Source organism: Ctenopharyngodon idella, chromosome 23 (assembly GCF_019924925.1).
Source record: "Ctenopharyngodon idella isolate HZGC_01 chromosome 23, HZGC01, whole genome shotgun sequence".
In the NCBI taxonomy this organism is placed as follows: Eukaryota; Metazoa; Chordata; class Actinopteri; order Cypriniformes; family Xenocyprididae; genus Ctenopharyngodon; species Ctenopharyngodon idella.
In genome coordinates, this window is record NC_067242.1 from 5,879,601 (window position 1) to 5,903,051 (window position 23,451).

Sequence of the window (23,451 nt, forward strand, 5' to 3'; positions counted from 1 at the left end):
TGGCCTGGTCAACGCCCCCTCCGTATTCCAGGACTTCATCCATGAGGTGCTCCGGGAATTCCTCCATCGATCTGTCCTGGTGTATATAGATGACATCTTGATCTATTCCCAGAGCATGGCCGAACATCCGATTTATCCAGAACTACAGCTCCATAGCTCACCCACTTACCAACCTCCTCCGTAACAAGCCCAAGTCTCTGTCCTGGACTCCAGCTGCCAACAACGCATTTAACACCTTGCGAGAAGCCTTCACCAGCGCACCACTCCTCATCCATCCTGATCCCGACAAGCCCTTCATCGTCGAATTAGGCGCCTCACATATCGGGGTAGGAGCGGTGCTCTCTCAGCAGCAGGGGAAACCAGCCAAACTCCATCCATGTGCCTTTTTCTCCCGTAAACTCAGCCCGGCGGAGAGGAATTACGACATTGGCAATAGAGAACTGCTGGCCATCAAGTTGGCACTCGAAGAATGGAGGCATTGGTTAGAAGGCGCCAAGCATCAATTCACAGTACTTACTGACCACAAACACTTGGAGTATTTGAGGGATGCCAAAAGACTCAACCCCCGTCAGGCCCATTGGGCTTTGTTCTTCACCCATTTCAATTTCAGTATCTCCTATCGTCCTGGCCCCAAGAACGTGAAAGCCAATGCTCTATCCCGTCTCTATGCTCCAGAAGAGACCAACGAGACCCCTGAACCCATCCTTCCAGAAAATATAATTGTAAGCCCCATCCAATGGTCGGAGACCTCTATACCTTCTACCAATGCCTCTGCCAACACTCCGTTGGGCTGTCCACCCAGACTACAGTATATCACCAGAACTCAATGTACTCCACTTATCCACTCTTCCCACACGTCTCTGGGCACTGGCCACCCAGGGGCCAATGAAACCCTCTCTCTACTAAGGGAATGCTTCTGGTAGCCAAACATGGCCAGGGATGTGAGAAGGTACGTACAGGGATGTAAAGACTGCGCCATTTCCAAGAGCCCTCGCCACCTACCATCCAGCAAGCTTCTTCCTCTGCCTGTTCCCAACAGACCATGGTCACACCTAGGAGTGGATTTCATCACCGACTTACCTCCCTCCGACAACTGTACCTGAATACTGGTGGTCATCAACAGATTCTCCAAATCCTGCCGACTGATACCCCTCAAGGGTCTACCTACGGCCATGGAAACAGCAGAACTCATGTTTAACCACATCTTCAGGCACTATGGAATCCTCGAGGATATTGTGTCGGATCGTGGACCACAGTTTATCTCATGTGTGGAAAGCGTTCTTCGCCCTCCTAGGTGTGACCGTCAGCCTCTCGTCTGGTTACCACCCGCAGTCGAACGGGCAGATGGAACGAAAGATCCAGGAGATCGGCCGCTTCCTACGTACCTTCTGCCATGGCCACCAGAACTCCTGGAACCAGTTCCTGGGTTGGGCCGAGTACGCCCAGAACTCCCTACGCCAACCTACCACTGGACTCACTCCCTTCCAGTGCGTACTCAGCTACCAACCCCCTCTGTTCCCCTGGTCTGGGGAACCATCAGACGTTCCTGCAGTCGACTACTGGTTCCGGGAGAGTGAGAGGGTCTGGGACACAGCACACCACCAACTACAACGAGCTCTCCACAGGCGCAAGATGACGGCCGACCTTAGACGCTCCAAGACCCCCGTTTACCAACCAGGTCAAAAGGTTTGGCTGTCTACCCGGGACATCAGAATGCGCCTGCCCTGCAAGAAGCTCAGTCCCAGATTCATTGGCCCCTTCAACATCGTGAAGCAGATCAATTCCGTCACGTATCAGCTCCAACTTCCTCCACAGTTCAGAATTCACCCCACATTCCATTATCACTCCTAAAACCTCACCACCCTTCCGAGGAGACCCCCTTCCTCTGATCCTGGATGATGGACCTTTCTAAATGTACAAAAATGTACGTTTTGTGTCTTTGAAATTTACGTATTAATACCTACGTATTAACAATGAGACCAGGCAGATGGAGGTTACTGTGCTAAATAAAAGAGAACGTGGTGATGGGTCCCTTCCTTCAATGCCATGTAAAACTCCGGCGGAAAAAGGGTTAAGCCAACAGCCGACAGAGAGAAGAATGAAATCTCTAACAAAACCATTTTGGAGGCAATTTTAAATCTGGAAAAGAGGGTGGATGAGAAGTTGGCTGATTTGAGTGAGCAATCCAAGCAAAGTAGCGCCATGATTGCAAGTTTAACGAAGGCGATTCAGTTCAACACGGAAGAGGTGAATGAGTGCAAGAAAAGAGTAAAGGACTTGGAGATACAAAATGAACATCTGCACAAAGAGAACTGTGATCTTAAGGAGAGGGTGAGAGAACAAGAAATATATAGAATGAGGTGGTGTCTCCGTATCAAAGGCATAGAAGAGAAAAAAGACGAAGATATCAGATCACATGTCATCCAAATACTCAGTAAAATTGCACCTGAGATGGACTCAAAGATGGATGAGGCTGTTGACATCATCCATAGGCTGGGAAGAAAGATGGACAATAAAAACAGGAATGTCATCGTGTTGTTCACTCAAAGGCGGGTGAAGGATGAAATCTGGTGTCGAATCAAAACCCTCCTATCTGCAAGGCGGAAGGAGTTTGATTCGCCGAGATGCTTCCAAGGGAGGATTTGGAAGACCGACAAAAGCTGTGGCCTCAAACTGAACAAGCAAGGAGGGCAGGAAAACTTGCTTTTTTTCGCAGTCCACACAGTTTCATAGAAGAATGACGGATCGAAGTTGACGGATGAAGCGATACGTTTCTATTTGTCAGGTAGTTGGAAACTTTTCAGTGGGGCACTGGAGCTCTATCTAATGGCTACGGTTCACATAGAGATTGAGTTTGAGTTACTACTGAGTTCAATTTGTGTTTTTACTTACTAGTTCTCTTTGTCTGTGTGTTTTGTTTTTTTTTTGTTCTAACGTTAATGATTAAAGACAAAATTACTTTTGGTTCACTGAATGTTAGGGGCTTAAAGGACATTGTTAAAAGAAAAGGTGTTTTTTTTTATTTTGTAAAGGGCAAAAAGCTAACTGTGTTTCTACAAGAGACTCATTCTTCAGATCTGTATGCATCTTTCTGGACAAATCAATGGGGTGACAAGATCCTTTTCAGTCATGGTTCAAATCGTTCTGGAAGAGTGGCAATATGCTTCAATAAATGTCCTGGGGAAGTCATCACTTATAAAGCTGACGAAAGCGGTCATTGGTTGATGGTAGTACTGAAAATTGATGTTCTTTTTTTCATTTTAATTAATATTTATGGCTTTAACAATGCAGTTCAAAGCCAAAAATTAGTTGAAGATATTTCAAAGATAATTTCAGAAACTAAAGTGCTGTACCCATCTGATAATGTTTTGGTTGGAGGGGACTGGAATATGGTTCCAGACGAATGGAAAGATAGATGGCCTCCTAGACTTAACAAGGGGCGGCTCAATATTAGTGTTGATTTTTTTGAAGACAGAAAATAATTTGAATGATGTTTGGCGATATTTAAATCCTTTGTTTTTCATGGTTTAAGCCTAATGGGGAGAGCAAGTCTAGAATTGATTTTTGGATGGTCAGTGACAACATTTTAAAATATATTTCACAATCTACAATTTCTAGAGCTTCGTTAATGGATCATTGTTTTGTAGATCTTGTTTTAGAACCCAAATCTAACCAATTTAGAAACAAAGGTTACTGGAAGTTCAATGCCTTTCTTTTACATAATGAAGAATTCTGCAATAAAATCAAAGAATTAATAAGTGCTATAGAGAGAGATGATTCTTTTGATTGTAATATAAGTAAATGGGAATTTCTAAAATTTAAAATTAGGGAATTTTCTATAAGTTTCTCTAAGAAACTAAACAAAGAAAAAAGGGAGTATGAAAGGAATTTAATTTGTGAAATAAGTCAGTGCTGTGACAAACCAGTTTTAAATAATTATGAAAATGATAGGGTGATGGAGCTTCAAAGTAAATTAGATCATTTGTATCTTGAGAGGGCACAGGGTGCTTTTATAAGATCGTGCACCAAGTAGATTGAGGAAGGCGAAAAGAACTCCTCATATTTTAGTAATTTAGAAAAAAAAAAAAGACAACAAAGAAACTCTATCAGTAGTTTAATGATCCAAGATGAGGAATGCAAAGATTTTAGAAGAATTGAAAAAGAAGTGCTCCAGTTCTATTCAAAACTATATTCTTCAGATTTCTCCTCGGATGAGTCAGATCTTTTTTTTACTAAAATCCAAAACAATATTCTATGTATTGAGAGCTTGTTTAAAGTTTTATGTGATTTAGAACTTAAGATTGAAGAATTGGATTCAGTGGTGAAGAGGATGCCTTTAAATAAATCCCCAGGGACAGACGGGCTCTCTAATAATTTTTTTAAAAAATTTGGGGGGGATTTAAGAAATGTATTATTCAATTCCCTATTAGAATGTATTGAAAAAAAAGAATTGATGGAAAGTATGAAGTAAGGCTTGATTACATTGATTCCCAAAACTGGCAAAGATAAAAGATTTTTAGACAGTTTGAGGCCTATCACTTTGCTTAACACCGATTATAAAAAATTTTCTGGGGCTATCGCTGCTAGGCTAAAAAAGGGTATTTCTACTATAATTAGTGAAACACAATCAGGGTTTCTGGGAGGAAGGTCAATCCATAATAATATTAGGTTGGTGCTAGACTTAATTGACTATAGTGATATGGTTCAAGGGAGTGGGTGTCTTATTTTTTTTTGATTTTTACAAAGCATTTGATGTCGTTGAACATCCATTTATTTTGAAAACTTTACAGCATTTTGGTTTTGGAGTAAGATTTATAAATTTAATTGAAATGTTATATAATGTAATAAATAGCTCTGTAGCTCTTGGTCATGGAACCTGCACAAGATTCCCAATTAAAAGGGGGATTCGTCAGGGATGTGGTAGCTCACCATTGCTATTTATAATGGTTGCAGAGCTTTTATCTATATTGATTAAAAATAATGGTATTGAAGGTTTAACAGTGTTGGATAGGCAAATAATTATAAGTCAGTTTGCTGACAACACAACGCTGTTTTTAAAAAATGAACACCAAATTCCACTAGCCCTACATGCTGTCAATCTGTTCTCTAAAGCCTCGGGGTTACATTTGAACCTAAAAAAATGTGAAATGTTAACATTACATGACTTCCCTTTACAGTCATTATTTAATATACAAATCAAGAGGGAAGTTAAATATTTGGGGATTATTATTTCTAAAGATAGAGAAATAATGGAGAATAAAAATGTGTTGAATAACATAGATAAATGTAAATCTATACTAAATAGATGACTGCAGAGGGATCTTTCAGTCTTTGGAAGAGTTCTTTTGTCTAAAATGGATAGTCTGTCCAGATTAATCTACCCAGCCTTCTCCTTGCCCATATCGACACGAATGATTAAATTAATAAATAAGGTGAATTTCAAATTTATTTGGAGGAATAAATGTCACTACATAAGAAAGGATGATATGATTAAAAATTATGAAGACGGCGGTGTGAATGCGATCGATTTTGACATTATGAATGGGGTTTTAAAATTTAAGTGGTTAAAATCCATTCAAAATAGTCACTCTTTTTGGTTTATTGTCCCCAATGCAATTTTTAGCAAACTGGGGGGAATACATTTTTTTTTACGTTGTGACTTTGAGTGTACCTCATTACCAGTTAAACTTTCAGCCTTTCATCAGCAAGTGCTGCTCTATTGGAAACTATTGTTTAAACATAACTTCGCACCTCACAACACTCCATATATTTTGAGGAATGGAAATCCAAAGGGATTTGGGCGGTTGCCCATTTCTTAGATGATAATGGAAATCTTAGAGAATTTTGTGAGAAATTCCAACTGCAGTGTTCTGTTAATATTTACAACAGAATGATTAACGCTATTCCAATTGTTGAAATTTAATTTTGATGTGAATAATTGTGTATTTTGTGAAACAAATATTGAAAATTTAGAGCATGTGTTCTTTTGTTGTGATATGGTGCAACCTTTTTGGAGAGATATGCAGAACTGGTTATGGTCTAGGGAGGTTGAACTCCCTCCCCTTACTGTAAAGATAATTAGGTTCAGTATTTGTCTGGAAAACAAAGAGTTTGATTTTGTTTTTAATTTTTTGTTATGTCTTGGAAAGTTTTTCTTTCCTAAGTGCAGATGGTTTAAATCTAAACCTAACTTTAACCAGTGGATGAATGAGGTTAAACTCTTATGCAAAAATTTTTTTAAAATTGGTTAAAAACAAGAAAGCCCTCAAGTTGATTTCCCTGTTAGACACGTATAAATTAATTTAAAAAGCCCCTTTTGATTTACGGGAGAGGATCCACGGGAGAGGATACGTCATAAACGAAAAAGGAGGAGAAAAGAGGCGCGGATGCTTTCAAATGTGAGTAAACATGGTTCCTTGTGTTAAAATCGCATTTGTAGAGTAAACTGTTGAATTGTTGAAGGTGTAAAGACACTACACAGTAGTTGTGATTTTGCTGTAAAAACACGTTTTATTATGTACAGCTAACGGGAGCTTCAGTAAACACACGTTCGTCTCCAAAGTACATCTGAAAGATGCTTACTAAATGTTTATTTAACACCTGACAGGAACATCTTCTTTAAGTATTATGACTTATGAGTGATGGATTATGATCTATGAGTGATGTGTCTGTGCTATTATGTAGAATTCACTGTTGTCAAAACTGATTACATTACATGAATGAAAATAATGTAAATAAACAAATCTACATAAAATAAACATAAGTTATCTATTTTATTTGTCCGTTAGTACTGTTGGTAAATTAAGGAACATTTGTACTGGATAAAAAGTGAGTTAACACATCATCAACTACCTAATATTGAGCACATAAATCTCAGAGGAAACTTGAATCTTGTCTGATGTTACAGGGACAGATGATCATGTGTGTTTATCCGGTGGAGAGAGGCTGATGAAGGAATGATGCCACCAAAGGCTTTGAGTGAGTATACTACAGAAATGAATACAAAATCTGTTTAAATCTTAAGTTGTAGTTTATTTTAATTAATGTAATTTCAAACAGAGTTATTACAGCACTTTTCTGATTCTTGATTTCTGTACATTTGCTGCAGAGCTTTTGTGGTGGAGCAGGACCTGCAAGGCAAGGTGACGGCAGCATTTGTGAACAAAAAAAAGGGGAAAACCTGAAAAAAAAAAATAGAAAGTAAGATCATTTTGTTACTTCTAATACAGAAATCAGATGACATTGTGCTGTTAAAATGACTGCTTTTGTGTAATGTTTGTGCATTTTTGTAGGATGTGAAATGTCCTCAGACTGGTGTGAGCACTGAGGATGGAGAACCACAACAGATCCTGGAAATGGTGTAGTGCCATGGACAAGACCCTCCATCACTCCACCTGCTCTTATTGCCTCATCTGGCCCAGATGTTGCTGTGGTCTCTACATCCTCAGTGAGCCCAGAGTCAGCGAGAGCATCTAGAAAAAGACATTGAGGATGTGATTTTTGTCCAGTTTGTTCTGCTGGTTTCTGTTCATACTATGGAGCCCAACTTTCGTAAGCTTCAAAAGCATCATCAGATAATGTCATGAAGCTTCTGGAATTCAGGCTCCATTGACTGATACTATATGAACAGAAACCAGCAGGACAAACTTGACCAAAATCACCTTCTGTGTTCAAAAAAACAAACAAACACAGGGACTGAACAGCGTGAAGGTGAGTAAATAATGACTGAATTTACATGTTTGTGTGAACTAACCCTTTATGCCCTCAAATAGAAATTGTATGAAATGTATGTATGCATTTATATTATAGTAGTACCTTGAAAAAGTAAACTTTAAGAAATAAGCAGCTTTATTGAGTGTTTGTGCCCCGAGACACTAACAAAAAAGGATTTACAAAAATCAAATTTACATTTGTCAGATGCTTTTATCCAAAGTGACTTACAGTGCTCTTATTACAGGGACGATCCCCGTGGAGTAACCTGGAGTAAAGTGTCCTGATCAAGGACACACTTGTGTGCCAGCAACCTTCTGCTTACCAGTTCAGTGGTTTAGCCCACTACACAAATTATCATGTAATTGTAAAAATATGAAATGAAATATGGCAAGAAACAGAATGCTGACATGAATTGTAAAATGTTTTTGTAACTGAATTGTAAAAATTTTTGTTATGTCTTGGAAAGTTGTTCATTCATAAGTGCAGATGGTTTAAATCTAAACCTAACTTTAACCAGTGGATGAATGAGGTTAAACTCTTATGCAAATCTTTAAAATTGGTTAAAAACAAGAACGCCCTCAAGTTGATTTCCCTGTTAGACACATATAAATTAATTTAAAAAGCCCCTTTTGATTAATCTAATCTATTTATTTATTTTCTTTTTTTTTTTTTTTTTGTTAGTTTGTTGTATTGTGATCTCTGTTTGTTACTGGCTATGCTCAACCTATGGCTGATGATATGTTGTTTTATTCAGTGATTTGATTATGTACCTTGTTTGTTTGTCTGTTTGTAAGTGGTTACAAAAAAAAAAAAGCCATAGACGTTGGCTGCGTCCGAAACCGCCTACTTCGAATAGTAGGCGAATAGCAGTAGGCGAGCGAATAAGTATGTCAGAATCCTTAGTATTCAGAAAAGAGTAGGCGAGAATTATCTGGGTGATGTCTAATTCTCGCGAGATTCAGACGTGCGTCTACTTAAAGTGCGTCCGAAACCGCCTACTTTTACCGAATTGTAAAATGTTTTAATCTGTTTAATTGTTTTACAGGTAGTCTTGCTCATGGAGAGCACACAAATGTTTGGAGCAGACACAGCAGCAGCCAGATTGTCCCGCACATCTTCTCCCACTCTTGCTTCAAGGTTGTGGGGTTCAGGGGTCCATCATCATCATCTTCCTCATCCTCTGGATCAATGATGTCCCCATTGAGAAGAGCAGCAGTGAGGGACATGATGGATGGCAAAGACAGGCGAAGGTGTTCACGGTGGTCAGCTGCAGAATGGGCACAGCTGTGATGAGATGGCAGCAGGATGTGGGGTTCACCGCCTGCAAATACATGATTGTTAATAAGTTTGAATAAAGCTTTGTTTCATGTGTTATTGACTTGTATATGCATTTATTTATTGTCATTGTTACTTTTATTAATTCTTTTACTTTTTTATTTTTTTTTATTAATTATGCTATTATTATCATCAGTAAATTTATATATTTTATTAATTCATTCATTAATTTTTTGCTTGACTGTAAATTGAGATGTATTCACATCAGCTGTATTTCTAGTGTGTGTTCATGCACAGCTATGTCATATGACAAAACATTACATTTTGCTTGTTTTACTAAAGAAGTAAAACAAAAAATAAAGTTTTGGTCAGCATTTATCAATATTATTGTGTGTAAGTGTTGGGGTGGGCTAGCAAAGCAATTCATTCTGGGGTAATCCTAATTTTTAAGTAGTTTATACTTACATTTTTTTGAGTATAAAATCAGTCTTCTTCAAAGGCGAGATCTTTGAGCAGCTGTCCGATGTCTCCTTTGTGCAGACATTGCTAACACTTTATTTATTTTTGTTTATTTATAAGCCTGAGGGATGAAATTAGAGCTAATTCAACAAGAAAAAGAGGAAAACATGAAGGAGATTTATGCCACTTTTGAGTGTGGATGAACATTTTTGCATATAAAATAAAGAAATTAACAACATATTCACGCAAATTTGGGTTTTCGTAACAAGAAACAAACCCAAAATATATTAGTTGTACTACAATCACAAAATAAATGGGCAGCTGTTTCTTCAACAAGACCACAAAATGAGCAAGTTTAATCAATATCAAGATATTTACAGATAGATTAATTAAACCTGTCACTCATATCTTTGAAGTTGTTGCACTTGTGATTTAGTCGTAGGTCACATGATAACGTCAACATGGCGGATTATGTCCGGATCTCATTAGGTTTGTTTGAGATGCGCCTTGCCTCGCCTGAAACTCAGCCGAGAGTAGGCGGCTGCAGTGAGGGGAGGAGTGAAAAAAGCGTAGGCAAGACGGACAGTTCTCTGTTATCATAGTGGATCAGACACCTACGAGATCAAAGGCGGATATCGCGGGATTCACAATTGTGCTCTGTGTTGCTGATAAACTGGATGTAATTTAAGTTCTGTTGCTTTTATATGAAAATAAACATAATGAACAATACACGCAAAGTACTCGTTATTTATTTCCAAAGATGTGTGTATCAATCATTTTTACTTTAATTATAGACATGTTTTTATATAGGCCTATATATATATATTTTTTTTATAAATGACAATCACATAACCCATAGGGAGATAGCACTGTCAGAGAGTTTGGGAATATTCGCACATTATTTTTACACATAAAATCATGATATTAGAGTTTTAAAATCAAACATTTTAAAAACAGATCAATGCATCACTGGTGGATCCAAAATGGTCAATATTCATATTCATGCATTTTATTCATATTTCATGTTAATCATTTATGGCTTATGATTTATCAATATTACTTTTAATTTCATATATTCATGTACTCCTACTCCATATATTAATCCTCATCATATTTTCAAGTATTTACTCTTTATTGTACCCTTTATGGTTATTATTCTTTTATATTTAAGAGTATGTTTGCTTGCTATATTCAATTGTTCTTCAAAGTGTTCCAGTGTGACAAGTCATGTTGACACGTTTATGGTTCGATATTGAACGTCTGCCAAGTACTGCAGAAGCGATGTTTTTGGAATTAGTTGCTCATTTGAACTCGATGTACCTTTGTATCAAAATATGTCCATTTCTATTTCTGCTGACATGTGATAATGTAAGATCTGCAAAATTCCCTTAAGGGTGTCAAAACAACCCCTATATCTATTTTCATCTATTTTTTTTTTTACATTTGACCAGTCTATGACATAGGGTGATATCAGGTAAAATGGGCCATTAGGTAAAATGGGCCATTTAAGGTTTGGGGGTCCCAGCCCCTCTGGAATGTAGAGCGAATGACTGCAAAGGATTTCAAATTGTTGTCATAACTGTGCTTGACAAGTAACAGGTGATTTGATTGGTTTATGGTTGCTATGGTGGGCGGGGCAATAATTCATATCAAGACTGCACCAGAAAGCTGCATGGTATTCCGTGCGTACACACACACCCACGCACATACACACGGAACACACACACACACACACACACACACAAGTCAGTTCAAACACAGTCAGTTATGTTTTAAGTGAACATAAACAGTTGAGAAAGAAAACGCATGTGTAACAGTATAATGGATCCATGCGTCAGGTCTTAAAGTGACAGCAGCCTAACATACCTGCTGCCAAATATCTATATAGCAGTTTTTCCCCATTGTGTCGATGTCGAAATTGTGGCCAGTGAAAATGCTGAGTGGCTTGTAACTTTGGAAAACTACTAGCCACAGTGGCTGGTGAGCAAAAAAGTTAATGTCAAGCCCTGTACAGAACATACTTTTTTAGCACTCGCAAAGTAAGTACTTATTTAAAATAAGTTCCTTAAGAGAGTATGCGATTTTCAGATGCAGCCCACGTTTGTGCTTGTTTTTGGATCCAGAGATGCTGTACTATTTCATAAGATGCATAACAATGCCTCCTACAGTATAACAGTGATCCATGTTCTGCCTGGTTTCATGAGAGCTGTGGTGAAGAGAATGGTATCTGTGATGACGATGGTTTCATTTGCAAAGACTGTGTTTGAAAAACGTTTTCATCACACACACGCACTAGTGATATCAGTGATGATAAATTACTATTTCCCTTTGCAGTTTGACTGGCCCATTTTACCTGAAACTGCTCATGCAAAGAAAGTTGGCACAGCTGATGTTTCAAGAACTGTAGGGCCTAAATAATTATATTTTATTACATAATTTCAACACAAAATTATCAAAAACAGTCATTATTAATCATAAAAACACATGGAAAAGGCATATATGGTATTGTATTATTGTCCCAAGCGATTTACCAAAAAGTGGCCCAATTTAGCTGATATCACCCTAATGGATAAATCCATTTGACCTTTTTTTTATTAGACCAAAACATAAGTTTGAGTGGGATGTAAGTTTCCCTATGCTAATGGTATAAAATGGACTGGGTCTTTGATAGTTTAGCTTTTTCTTTGCTTTTCTTTACTTCTTCTTTGCTCTTTTTACTTCTCACATCTCTTCTGCATCGTCTGCTTCTGCTTCTTCTCTTCTATCTCTCATTTCATTCTGCAAATGTCTTAATTTTGTTCCTTCTTTCTGTATATTCTGATCTTCATCTATTAGATACAATACTCTGGATTTTATTATTAACTATTAATTACTTAATGAATTTGTTTGTCTCTATAATTTTTAATTAATAAATTTGTTATTCCTTATTCAAATTTGATCTCTGACATAATCATTGCTGGACTGCCTGGATCTCATTTTCTCAAGTTTTTGCATCAATTACAGTTGTTTAAACCAATAAGCATAAAGCTGTGTCGTCAAGGCGGCCCACCCTCGGACACATTTCTAACCGGCATGCATCTCGCGGTGATCACCGGTGATCGGTTCTGCGCAGAATTTGCTCATCTCAAACAAGCCTATTCATACTCAACGAGATTTGGCTGTTAAGTACCTACTCTTTTAGCGCTCGATAAGTAAGTACTTATTGAAATTAAGTTCTCATTGAGTAGGCGGTTTCGGACGCAGCCTATTTGTTATAAACATGAGTCCTTATTTTTTGAAATTTGGTTTAAGAATGGGATCAATCGGGTTAGTCAACTATTTAATCAGGATGGTTACCTATTTACTTACCAAGAGTTTCTTTCTCATTATAATATTCCTGTTACTCCAAAACAGTTTGCCATTGTTATTGGTGCTATCCCTAATGGTGTCATTATGTTATTTAAAAGCTGTAATAGTTTTTTGACAAGTTCTGAAATACCTCTCCCAGACCCGGCTGACACGTATGTAGGCAGAATATGCTTTAAATCTACATTAAAAAATAATAGAGATATTCGTTCCCATTTTCTTAATGATTGGGTTTCCACTCCTCATGTCATTTCAAGATGGAACAATTTAGTGGAAAATATATTGTGGAAGAAGGTTTGGACTCTTCCTAACGAGTATCTACTGGTTAATAAGGTCAAAGAGATTTCTTTTAAGCTTATTCATCGGTACTATCCTGTAAAAACCTTCATTATGTCTAAATTTAAATTAAGTATAGATGTGAACTGTACTTTCTCTGATTCACAACCAGAAACTCTCTTGCATCTTTTCTGGCATTGTGATCATACAAGAAAACTTTGGCAAGACATTTGCCAGTTCATTGTAGACTATATATATATATAAAGACTTTAAGCTTTATTTGAAGGATGTCTTGTTTGGATTTGTTATTTTTGAATTGTTATTCAGAAGCAGCATGAAAATGTCTTTTTTCTTTCCAACCTAATTATTTTGCTTGTAAAATACTTTATCCACAAATGTAAAACAATGAAAGTGAGCCCCCATTTTTGTCACTTTCAAGAAGATGTTAAGACCTATATTAAATCCTTATCTACCTCCTGTAACAAAAAGGCTACTAAAACTCTGAATGTATGCTCACTTTTTGGTGTCTCTGTATAATTTTTATTTTGTTTTGTGGGGAGGATTGTTATGTTTATGTGATCTGTTTAATTGATATTTCCTCATTTATTTATTATTATTTTTATTATTATTATTATTATTTATTATTATTATTATTATTAGTATTATTATTATTTATTCTCCTTTCTCATTTTCAATGTGATGTCATGTTTGGCCCTCCTTGAACCCCTGGCTCTTTTCTCTTGGCTTATTTCTCACTTTTGTACTTTTTAAGCAAATGTTTAATATTAATATAAAAAAAAAAATGAATGAATAAATAAATAAAAACAAGCTTATGTTAGAAAAGTGAAACATATGGAGCTGGTTAACCGACGCAAAATCCAAAATATATTCATTTACAAATCGTGCACTTTGGTAAAAAGCATTTTGAAGTCATAACATAATATTGTGCGAGGTGTAAAAACAAGTCTTTATTAATCCATAATCTGACCCTGTAATCGTAACTGTGTATGAAAACGATTAAAAGCGCTTGCTGTTTTACTGCCTCTAGTGTTCATTTCTGTTGGAAACTGCATATGTAAGTATTGGTACGTATTTTTTGCGACTCATGAAAAACGTTCCCACAGGTAGGCATTATTGAGATATCTTTAATACTTTTAGAATTACAGGCACACAAACTTTGGAAAAATACTATTTATGGCACTCAGACAGGAATGTTCAATTATGTTGATAGAAAAAAAACGATACATTTCTAGTTTCAACATTATTTGTTCTTCAGAAAAATGTGTGACCATTGAAAATGTGTACCAATTTACTCATGAAGGCACACTGAGATCCCTTTCCCTGGAAATTAAACATATTGGGCCTTAAAAATTAAGAAAAGAAAAGTTTGTTAAGAATTAAAATCTAAAAGGATATTAAGATATCTGTAATATGAGTTACAGAAATGCAAACTTTGGGCAAAAAACACAAGATGTGCTTTTCACCATTTTTGAACTGTTGGCATATAATGCAACAAAGATTGCTAACTTCAACAGATTTAACTAACAGGCCTACCAATCTCTGTGTAAAAATAAAATAATTTCTGAAATTTGGTTGATTTTGACACAAAATTACCCAAATGTGTTTATGTCTGAGAACCTTTTATACATCTTTTATACACATACTTAACTGCAGATACTGAAATGACATACATTGTGTGGTACAGTACAAATATTTTGAGTGTCCCTTATTTTCCTATAAAGAACCACGATTGTCCATTATTTTCCTTTCCAGAAGTTGGCAACCCTACTGACAATCACCAAAAAGATCCTAACAATCACACAGTAATGTGGTAAAAACTTATACAACTATAAACTTTACCAACTAAACCTTACTCTACAAACTAAAAACATATGGTATACATGAGCAATATTATACGAGTAGCTGTGCAATATGGCTGTATATCATGGAATTATGGCATCTGTAGACTAAGTTTGATATGTATTAATCCATTTAAAATTATATGTTGAGTCTGAACATTAACACTTCTTATAGATGTGCTAAAAATTACAACCTTGCTGTATGACCTGATTGACTGCATTGAGGGTTTCCACACATATAAAATCTAAATGATATCAGACTTTGAATGTCCTTTAATTCATTAAGTGACTAACCTTTTCGGCATTATCAGTTATATCTTAAAAATAACGGATTTAATTAATTACAAGTCATATTTTGAATCGTCTTTGTAGCAATTACTGATTAACTGAGACATGAGGGACAAGTGAAAAACAGTAAAATAATGAGATTTAAGGATAAAATTTAATAGGTCATCATATAAAAAATATATGGTAATATATGGCACTTTATTTTAAGGTCGTTTAACTAGTTGCTTATTAGCATGCATATTACTAGAGTAGTGGCTGTTTATTAGTGATTATTAAGCACATATTCATACCTTATTCGGCATGACCATATTAATAAGCTAACTATTAATAAGCAGTAAATTAGGAGTTTATTGAGGGAAAAGTCGTAGTTAATAGTGAATACATGTTCCCTATACTAAAGTGTTACCAAATATATATATATTTTTGATGAAATCATCTTTTTCACTCTTTGCTGGATACATTTAAAATACTTACTTTTTCCTAAATAATAAATTACTTACACTATATAACAGTGTAACACTTTCAGTGTATATTGGATGTTACACCATCAACATTGTAATCAAGCAGCACAATATCTAATCAATACCAAATCAATTTTCAGCACTTGTTTTCATGGGTCACAAATAGAAGAATTTTACATTATTCATCAGAGAGTTCAAGTCCTCTATTAGATCACTGTGGAAATCTGATGACATCTGTAATTCAAAAGATCAGACCCACAAAAAGATACAAACAAGAAACTGCTGTGAAGTCACACACATGACAGTGTGATCTCTGTGTGTCTCTGTGTCTTCAGTCTCTGTTGACTGTGTGACTGTGACGTCTCTGTAGCGGCTCCTTATTCACCATCAGCTGATCCTGAGGAAACTGGACTGACGTCTGAATACTGAGAGTCCTACAATAAAACACACAGACACACATATGGAGAATGAGACATTACTGCTGTCACATCACATCAGTAAGTAGGGCTGCACGATTATGACAAAAATCATAATTGTCGATTATTCCCTTGAAATTGTAGTTGCGATTATTAATTACGATTATCACAATTTACATTGAATGATGTTATGTATAGATTTATACCACTGTTTAAAGCAATAATCATGTTTTGCTTGGCCTGCTCAAAGTCACACTGTATTTTCTCTTTAGTGTAAGGTTGAGAGGTCTGTCTATCACTCTTTTCAATGCTTGTAGAGTTAGTTCGTGGAGTAAATATACAGGCTGTGGCGTTGTCACGATACTGGAACTTCTAACTTCGATACGATACCTTGAAAAGTACCGATATTCGATATTATTTTCGATACCACGGGCTGAACAATAAAAAAAAACAAAAAAACAATGTATATATACTGTCATATAGATATTTTTAATATTATTTCTTTTTTTTTTTTTTTCTTTTTTTTTTTTTTTGTCCATCTATTAAAAGTCTAGGCAATCAAAAATTTCTTCTGAAGAGATCACTTTATGTGATAAAGCTTTTTAGCTTTTTTCATATATAAATGTTGATCAGTTACCATTACAGTTATCTCACAAATATTTGCTAACTCAATGGGGTAATTTGGTTGCAATATCTTACACACAGCACAAGGAAGCTTGATTTCAAAAGGTAAATTGAATTTAAAAAAGGACAAGTAAACAGTAATAAAATAAGTACAAATTAACAAATTACGAACAACAGTGCAAATAAATACAATAGAATAAAGATAGAAATTAAATAGACTGCTTTCTTTTTTTCAGTTAGGTCTAACAGTACTAATCAGGTAAGAAACTGAATAAAGAAACAAAGTAATGAAATGTAAAATAACATTAGATAATCTTCATTGTAAAAATGAAATACGGATTAATCAATTAAAGTTACAGAAGTTAATCAGTCAAGAGCAGTAAGTGATTTTCTCTTTGTCTTTTGTTGTTTTATTAACATTAACAACATAGAGAGCGGCACGTTTATTCGGCTACTGTCCCTTTAAGACATGACGAACGCACGGGCACATTCTTCCTGAACTGTTTTACGTTAAAACTCACCAAGATGGGCATTGTGACATTGTGTATTTGACCATTAATAAGCCGTGAAAGAGAGCTTATTTTGGCACTTGTTTGTCAAAGGCGGCTTTATTATGCGTCTGCACTTCGTGTGAGCGCAAAATCTGCGGAAATGAACAGAATTATGCGCAGTCCCGCGCCGAAATTCATTATTTTATTCTGTGTTGTCATCATTCAGGTTGGATTTCAGCTTTAATGTAGGTTTCTTTAACAAAGCAGCTGATATTGCCATAGAAACTAGTGGGCTGTCGACTCGCTTTCACCCCAAAATGGCGGAAACGCAGGGCTGCTGCTGCTGGGCGCCGGTGTTGCAATGGAACGTTCTATTGAGTGTCGCTTCTTGTCAGTGTATATTCTTTGACTAGGCTGTGTACACAGCTTTTTAAAAATGGCGGGTGCTGGCGTTTCGCATGCGTTCGACATATCAGCGTACACCTACGCCACTGGTAGCTCTGTGCTTTTGTGCTGGGTTAGACCTTTATACTCTGAAGTAGTCCTGATTCGCCTCTCGCAACCTAACATGCTCTAAACCTATGGAGGACCAGGTGTGCCACTTAAAAATAAAACGAAGAATCAATTAAGTAATTTAATAATTCAAACATAAAAATGTATATAAATTAATCACTTTTTATATGGGCAAATTAATAGACATATTTAAAGTTATTTAATTCCTGTTTTAAATGTAGTTTAATAAAACAATAAAACAATAAATTTTAAAAATCTTTTTTGAAATTATAAATAAATAGACAAATTTGAAACGGGTTATTTAATTCATTTTTTAAAACGTAGATCAATAAAACAATAAAAAGTACATGAGTAAATCATTTTTAATGCGCATTTAAATCGCTTTTTTAAAAAGAATTTGGCAAATGCTTTTTTCTCTCTATTTACCAATTGCTTTTCTTTGTCGGTTTGCCAAATGCTTTTCTTTATCCATTTGTCAATCGAGTGGTAAAATGCCATTGGACAGTACACACGTGGGAGCAACCAATCAACTTTCGCCTCAATTTGAAGAGCCAACCCTCTCTCACTTGTAACACTCACTGTCATTGGACAGTTAGTACGGTTTATTAATTCGTGGGAACGTGATAATAACTCCCGGCCACGAGATCATTTTGTCGAGGTAACGACGTCCTTATGTCGTGGCCACGTGATGTAAAGTCGTGGCCTCGAGATCATATGGTGAGGGAACGATATATTTTTCTCGTGGCCACGAGTTACATGTGTAATCAACCTGCGCGACCATGGCAACCTGAAATTATCACAAATGGATGAGACCATGATAATATTTATTTTTAATTAAGAATGAAAAATAAGGGTGGAATATATATATATATATATATATATATATATATATAATATTCCCGTAAATGAACTCCCTGTACCAATTCCCGTGCGCCTACAGAAATAAAATAAAATCATAAAGCTTTCATAGGTTATATACAAATAATAAACAAAATATTCTAAAATAGTAACACATTTTTTAAACTTAAACTCTGAATTAATTTGAATGCTGTCACAGACACAAGGGGCTACAAGTGAAAACAGACGCTCATTTAAGCTACAGAAATATGCTACAGAAATATAGTCATAAAGTCAAAACTTTATTGGCATGATCGGGCATTTACAGTATTTAACCTACAGAATACAAACTTTCAGTAACAAAGTAGCCTACAGAATATTAATTAGATAAATAAATATGGGGGAATATTGTAAATATTATAAATATGAAGGGGAAAATAAAGCAAATAAATGTACAAATGTAACTAAAAATATAAAAATATTAAATAAAAAATAAACGATAAGTCAATGGATTTAAAAGACTGTTGGATGGAATTAAAATGTACAACATTTAAACATTTATTTATAAACTTCATTCTATAAGCAACATCGCGCGCAATACAATATAATATGCACTTCTTAATTCCGTTCATTTTCTAAATTAAAAATAAATATTATTATAGGCCTATCCATTTGTGATAATTCCAGGTTGCCATGGTCGCGCAGGTTGTTTACGAATTTAACTCGTGGCCACGAGAAATAGATGTCGTTCCCTCACCATATGATCTCGAGGCCACGACTTTACATCACGTGGCCAAGACATAAGGACGTCGTTACCTCGACAAAATGATCTCGTGGCCGGGAGTTATTATCACGTTCCCACGAATTAATATCTCATGGCCACAACATATTATTACGTTCCCACGAGTTTTTATGTTGTGGCCACAACAACTAAATGAACCGAACCTGTCCCCTCCCGGTCACCGTACAACTGTCCAATGACAGTGAGTGTTACAAGTGAGAGAGGGTTGGCTCTTCAAATTGAGGCGAAAGTTGATTGGTTGCTCCCACGTGTGTACTGTCCAATGGCATTTTACCACTCGATTGACAAATGGATAAAGAAAAGCATTTGGCAAACCGACAAAGAAAAGCAATTGGTAAATAGAGAGAAAAAAGCATTTGCCAAATTCTTTTTAAAAAAGCGATTTAAATGCGCATTTAAAATTATTTACTAATGTACTTTATTGTTTTATTGATCTACGTTTTAAAAAATTAATTAAATAACCCATTTCAAATTTGTCTATTTATACATTCAAAAAAGATTTTTTAAAATTTATTGTTTTATTGTTTTATTAAACTACATTTAAAAACAGGAATTAAATAAACAACTTTAAATATGTCTATTAATTTGCCCATATAAAAAGTGATTCATTTATATACATTTTTATGTTTGAATTATTAAATTACTTAATTGATTCTTCGTTTTATTTTTAAGTGGCACTCCTGGTCCTCCATACTAAACACACCTCTTAAACACGCAGAATAATGTAAATGGATATTTTTCCTTGTAATCGCGCCTTTGAACGGTTACGAAATCGTGGCATTCGTAATCGTTATCGCGATTAGAAATTCGATTAATTGTGCAGCCCTATCAGTAAGTCAAAGTGACGATATCACAGATCATCATCTCATCTCGTGCACACTGTGTGCAGCTGAATTCATATCGTACAGCATCATCGACTGGGTAGAACTATTATTCCAACCAATAAAGACAGATTCATGTCTGTGTTTGTGAAGCTGTTTCATAGTCAGGTTAGAATTGACGTCCATGAAAACGAGGCTGTGAAGGACAGATTTAGTCTTTTCAATGGCAAGCGCTGTATAAAGGTCCTAGATCATGTAATTTACACAAATCACAACTGTTGTAAAGAAATACAATTGTAAACGTACAACTTTTGACATCATCACAGGTTTCAGGTTCAATTATCATCTTCCAGGAACAATTGCATTCCTTTACTGATAAAGGACGAGCTAAATAAACTTATTGTCGCATCAAAACCAACCACATGTATACTAGATCCCATACCCACTAAACTAAGGGTTGCTCCCTGCAGCAGGAGAGTCTATTCTCAATATTATAAACTCCTTTTCTCTAGATCACATCCTGAGACACTTGAAGCCGAAGTTATTAAACCTCTCATTAAGAAACCACAACTAGACCCTGATGAATTAGCAAACTATAGACTCATCTCAAATGTTCAGTTTATGTAAAAAAAAAAAATATTAGAAAATTTTGTGTCTGTTCAATTATGCTCCTTTCTGCAGAAAAAAAATGGTATCTATGAAGAGTTTTCAGGCCCCATCATAACACAGAGATCAGAAATGACTTCTAGAATCTGACCAAGGCTGCATTTCACAGTTTAACTTGAACTTAGTGCTGCGTTTGACACTACAGATCATGATATTCTCTTACAAAAGTACATTTGTATTCAGCATCAGGCTTTAAGATGTTTTAGATGTAACCTGTCTGACTGCTGCCATTTTGATTGTTTAAATGAAGAACAATAAAGTAAAGCACTGTTACCCCATCCTCTACAGTTAAAGATCTGGATGTAATATTAGAAAGTAGCTTGTATTTTGAAAATCATATTTCACATGTTACCAAAACAGCATTCTTCCACCTCAGAAACATTGAGTTACGAAACATGTGACTTGTTTCTGATGCAGGCAAGGTGGTTCATGCATTCATGACCTCGAGGCTAGATTATGTTTATGTACTGCTAGATGATTGTCCAACAAGCTACAGTTAGTCCAAAATGCAGCTGCTAGAGTTCTTACCAGGTCAAGAAATTATGATCATATCACAATTTTACCTTTGCTACTTAAGCTCTAAACTAACCTTTAACTAACCCTGTCCTGTATTACCTTATAGCTGTATATTTTTGCTATATAGACATTACTTTTTTCAGAGGATGGATGGATTCCCCTGATGAGTTTGGAGTTTTTCTCTCATTACTAATTTTCGTTTTCTTTCACACAGTCACCTCTGGCTTCTTGATTTTAATATTTGAAACGTGCATTTTGTATAAAGTTTGAAATTATGTTTTGTTAAAAGTGCTATACAAATAATTGTGAATTGAATAATAGAAAAATTCGAACATGGTCTCCATTGCTGATAGATTAATAATAATACTAAATATTAAACAACTCTCACTTTGTGACTTACACACAGAGACACTGAAAGAGATGAAAATATTCATATATTCATAGATCAGTCACATCACACAAGGAGGCCTGTTACACTGGACTTAGTTCAATTTTAAAAACACCAGGCTAACTTCCATTTATTTGTATTATAGTTGTTAAATATATATAAAAATCTACTTACAGTTGTGATCTAGTGTCTTCAGTTTATAATGCCGATCATTCTTTAGATCAGAGAGAAGCTTCACATCTGAATCTTGGAGTTTATTCCCAGACAGATACAGTTGTCTCAGGTGTGAGGGGTTTGATCTCAGAGCTGAAGCCAGAGCAGCGCAACCTTCACCTGTGACTCCACAATCCTCCAACCTGTAGAGAACAATGACACTGTGTAAACTGTGTGTAAATGACCCGTTTATTAAAGATTGCAATAATGTGTGATGCGATTTAAATCTAGTGATAAGCAATGCCAGATAAGTTCACACTACACTGTTTTATAAAGGACTGTTTATGTGTTACATACAGAAGGGAGCGGAGACACAGGTAAGGGTTAACAGGTTTATTTCTGGTAAAGCAGAGCGTGAGCGCAGGTGAGTAATGGCAGATGATAAGGTCGATGAGCCGATGAACTGGAACTGATACTTGTCTGTGTGTTCTAGGAAGCGTGGATGCCGGGAGACGTGGAACAGACGAACACACAGGAGATGCACAGGAGACGAGGAGACACAAGGGATCACTGAAGACGCTGGAGACAGGTAAGTAGTCGAGCAAAGGGAGTCCTGGAGGTAAGTAAACACTAGCATGTGTAAACGAGACCGGACAGTGACTGAGTGAACTGGCGTGTCTTTTATGTGGCTGTGGTGATGAGTGTGAATGAGCGTCAGGTGTAGCTTGTCAGTACTCAGGAGAGGGAGTGCGATGTGATTGGGTGAGTGTAGAGCCTGGTGTGTCTGTGACATTACCCCCCCCTCCACGGTCCGCTCCTGAGGACCGCGGACCCCGACGTCGTGGTGGTCGACCTCTGCCTCGGGGAGCTGGCTTGTTGGGATGTCTGGCGTGAAAGTCGTTAAGGAGGCTGGGATCCAGAACATCATTCCTCGGGATCCATGAACGTTCTTCGGGACCATATCCTTCCCAGTCGACCAGGTATTCAAGGGACCCACCACGACGCCGGGAGTCCAGGATGTCTTTCACCTGGTAGGCTACCCCGTCTTCTGCGATGAGTGGAGGAGGGGGATCTTCGGGGTCGCCAGGCTCTGTGGAGAGAAGGACAGAGGGATGGTGAGGTTTTAAGAGTGACACATGGAAAACTGGGTGAATGCGATACTCAGGGGGGAGTTGCAGGTGATAGGTGACGGGGTTGACTTGCCGGATGATAGTGAAGGGGCCAACGAACCTAGGACTCAGCTTCCTACAGGGCAGGCGCATCCTGATGTCCCTGGTTGACAGCCAAACCTTCTGCCCTGGCTGGTAGTTGGGTGCGTGGGAGCGTCGAAGGTCGGCTGTCAACCTGCGCCTGCGTAGGGCTCGCTGGAGTTGCAGATGTGCTGAGTCCCAGACCCTCTCGCTCTCCCGGAACCAGTAATCCACCGCCGGAACTTCTGATGGTTCCCCATCCCAGGGGAAGAGTGGGGGCTGGTAGCCGAGTACGCACTGGAAAGGTGTAAGGCCTGTAGTGGGTTGACGGAGCGAATTCTGGGCGTACTCGGCCCAG

General features: G+C 36.8%; 2 protein-coding genes and 1 long non-coding RNA gene across 4 annotated transcripts in view; all 3 read right to left on the reverse strand.

Moving 5' to 3' along the window:
* The window catches only part of LOC127505683 (NACHT, LRR and PYD domains-containing protein 12-like), a 312,016-nt gene that overhangs the window by 270,622 nt on the left and 17,943 nt on the right, over nucleotides 1-23,451 (reverse strand). The window lies entirely within an intron of this gene.
* apbb1ip (amyloid beta (A4) precursor protein-binding, family B, member 1 interacting protein) overlaps nucleotides 1-23,451 on the reverse strand; it is a 182,204-nt gene that overhangs the window by 101,038 nt on the left and 57,715 nt on the right. The window lies entirely within an intron of this gene.
* LOC127505708 (uncharacterized) lies at nucleotides 15,544-22,033 on the reverse strand. Its single transcript, XR_007927786.1, has 2 exons — nucleotides 21,925-22,033; nucleotides 15,544-16,110 (listed from the first exon to the last, which is right to left on the reverse strand). It is a non-coding gene; the product is annotated as an uncharacterized LOC127505708 (long non-coding RNA).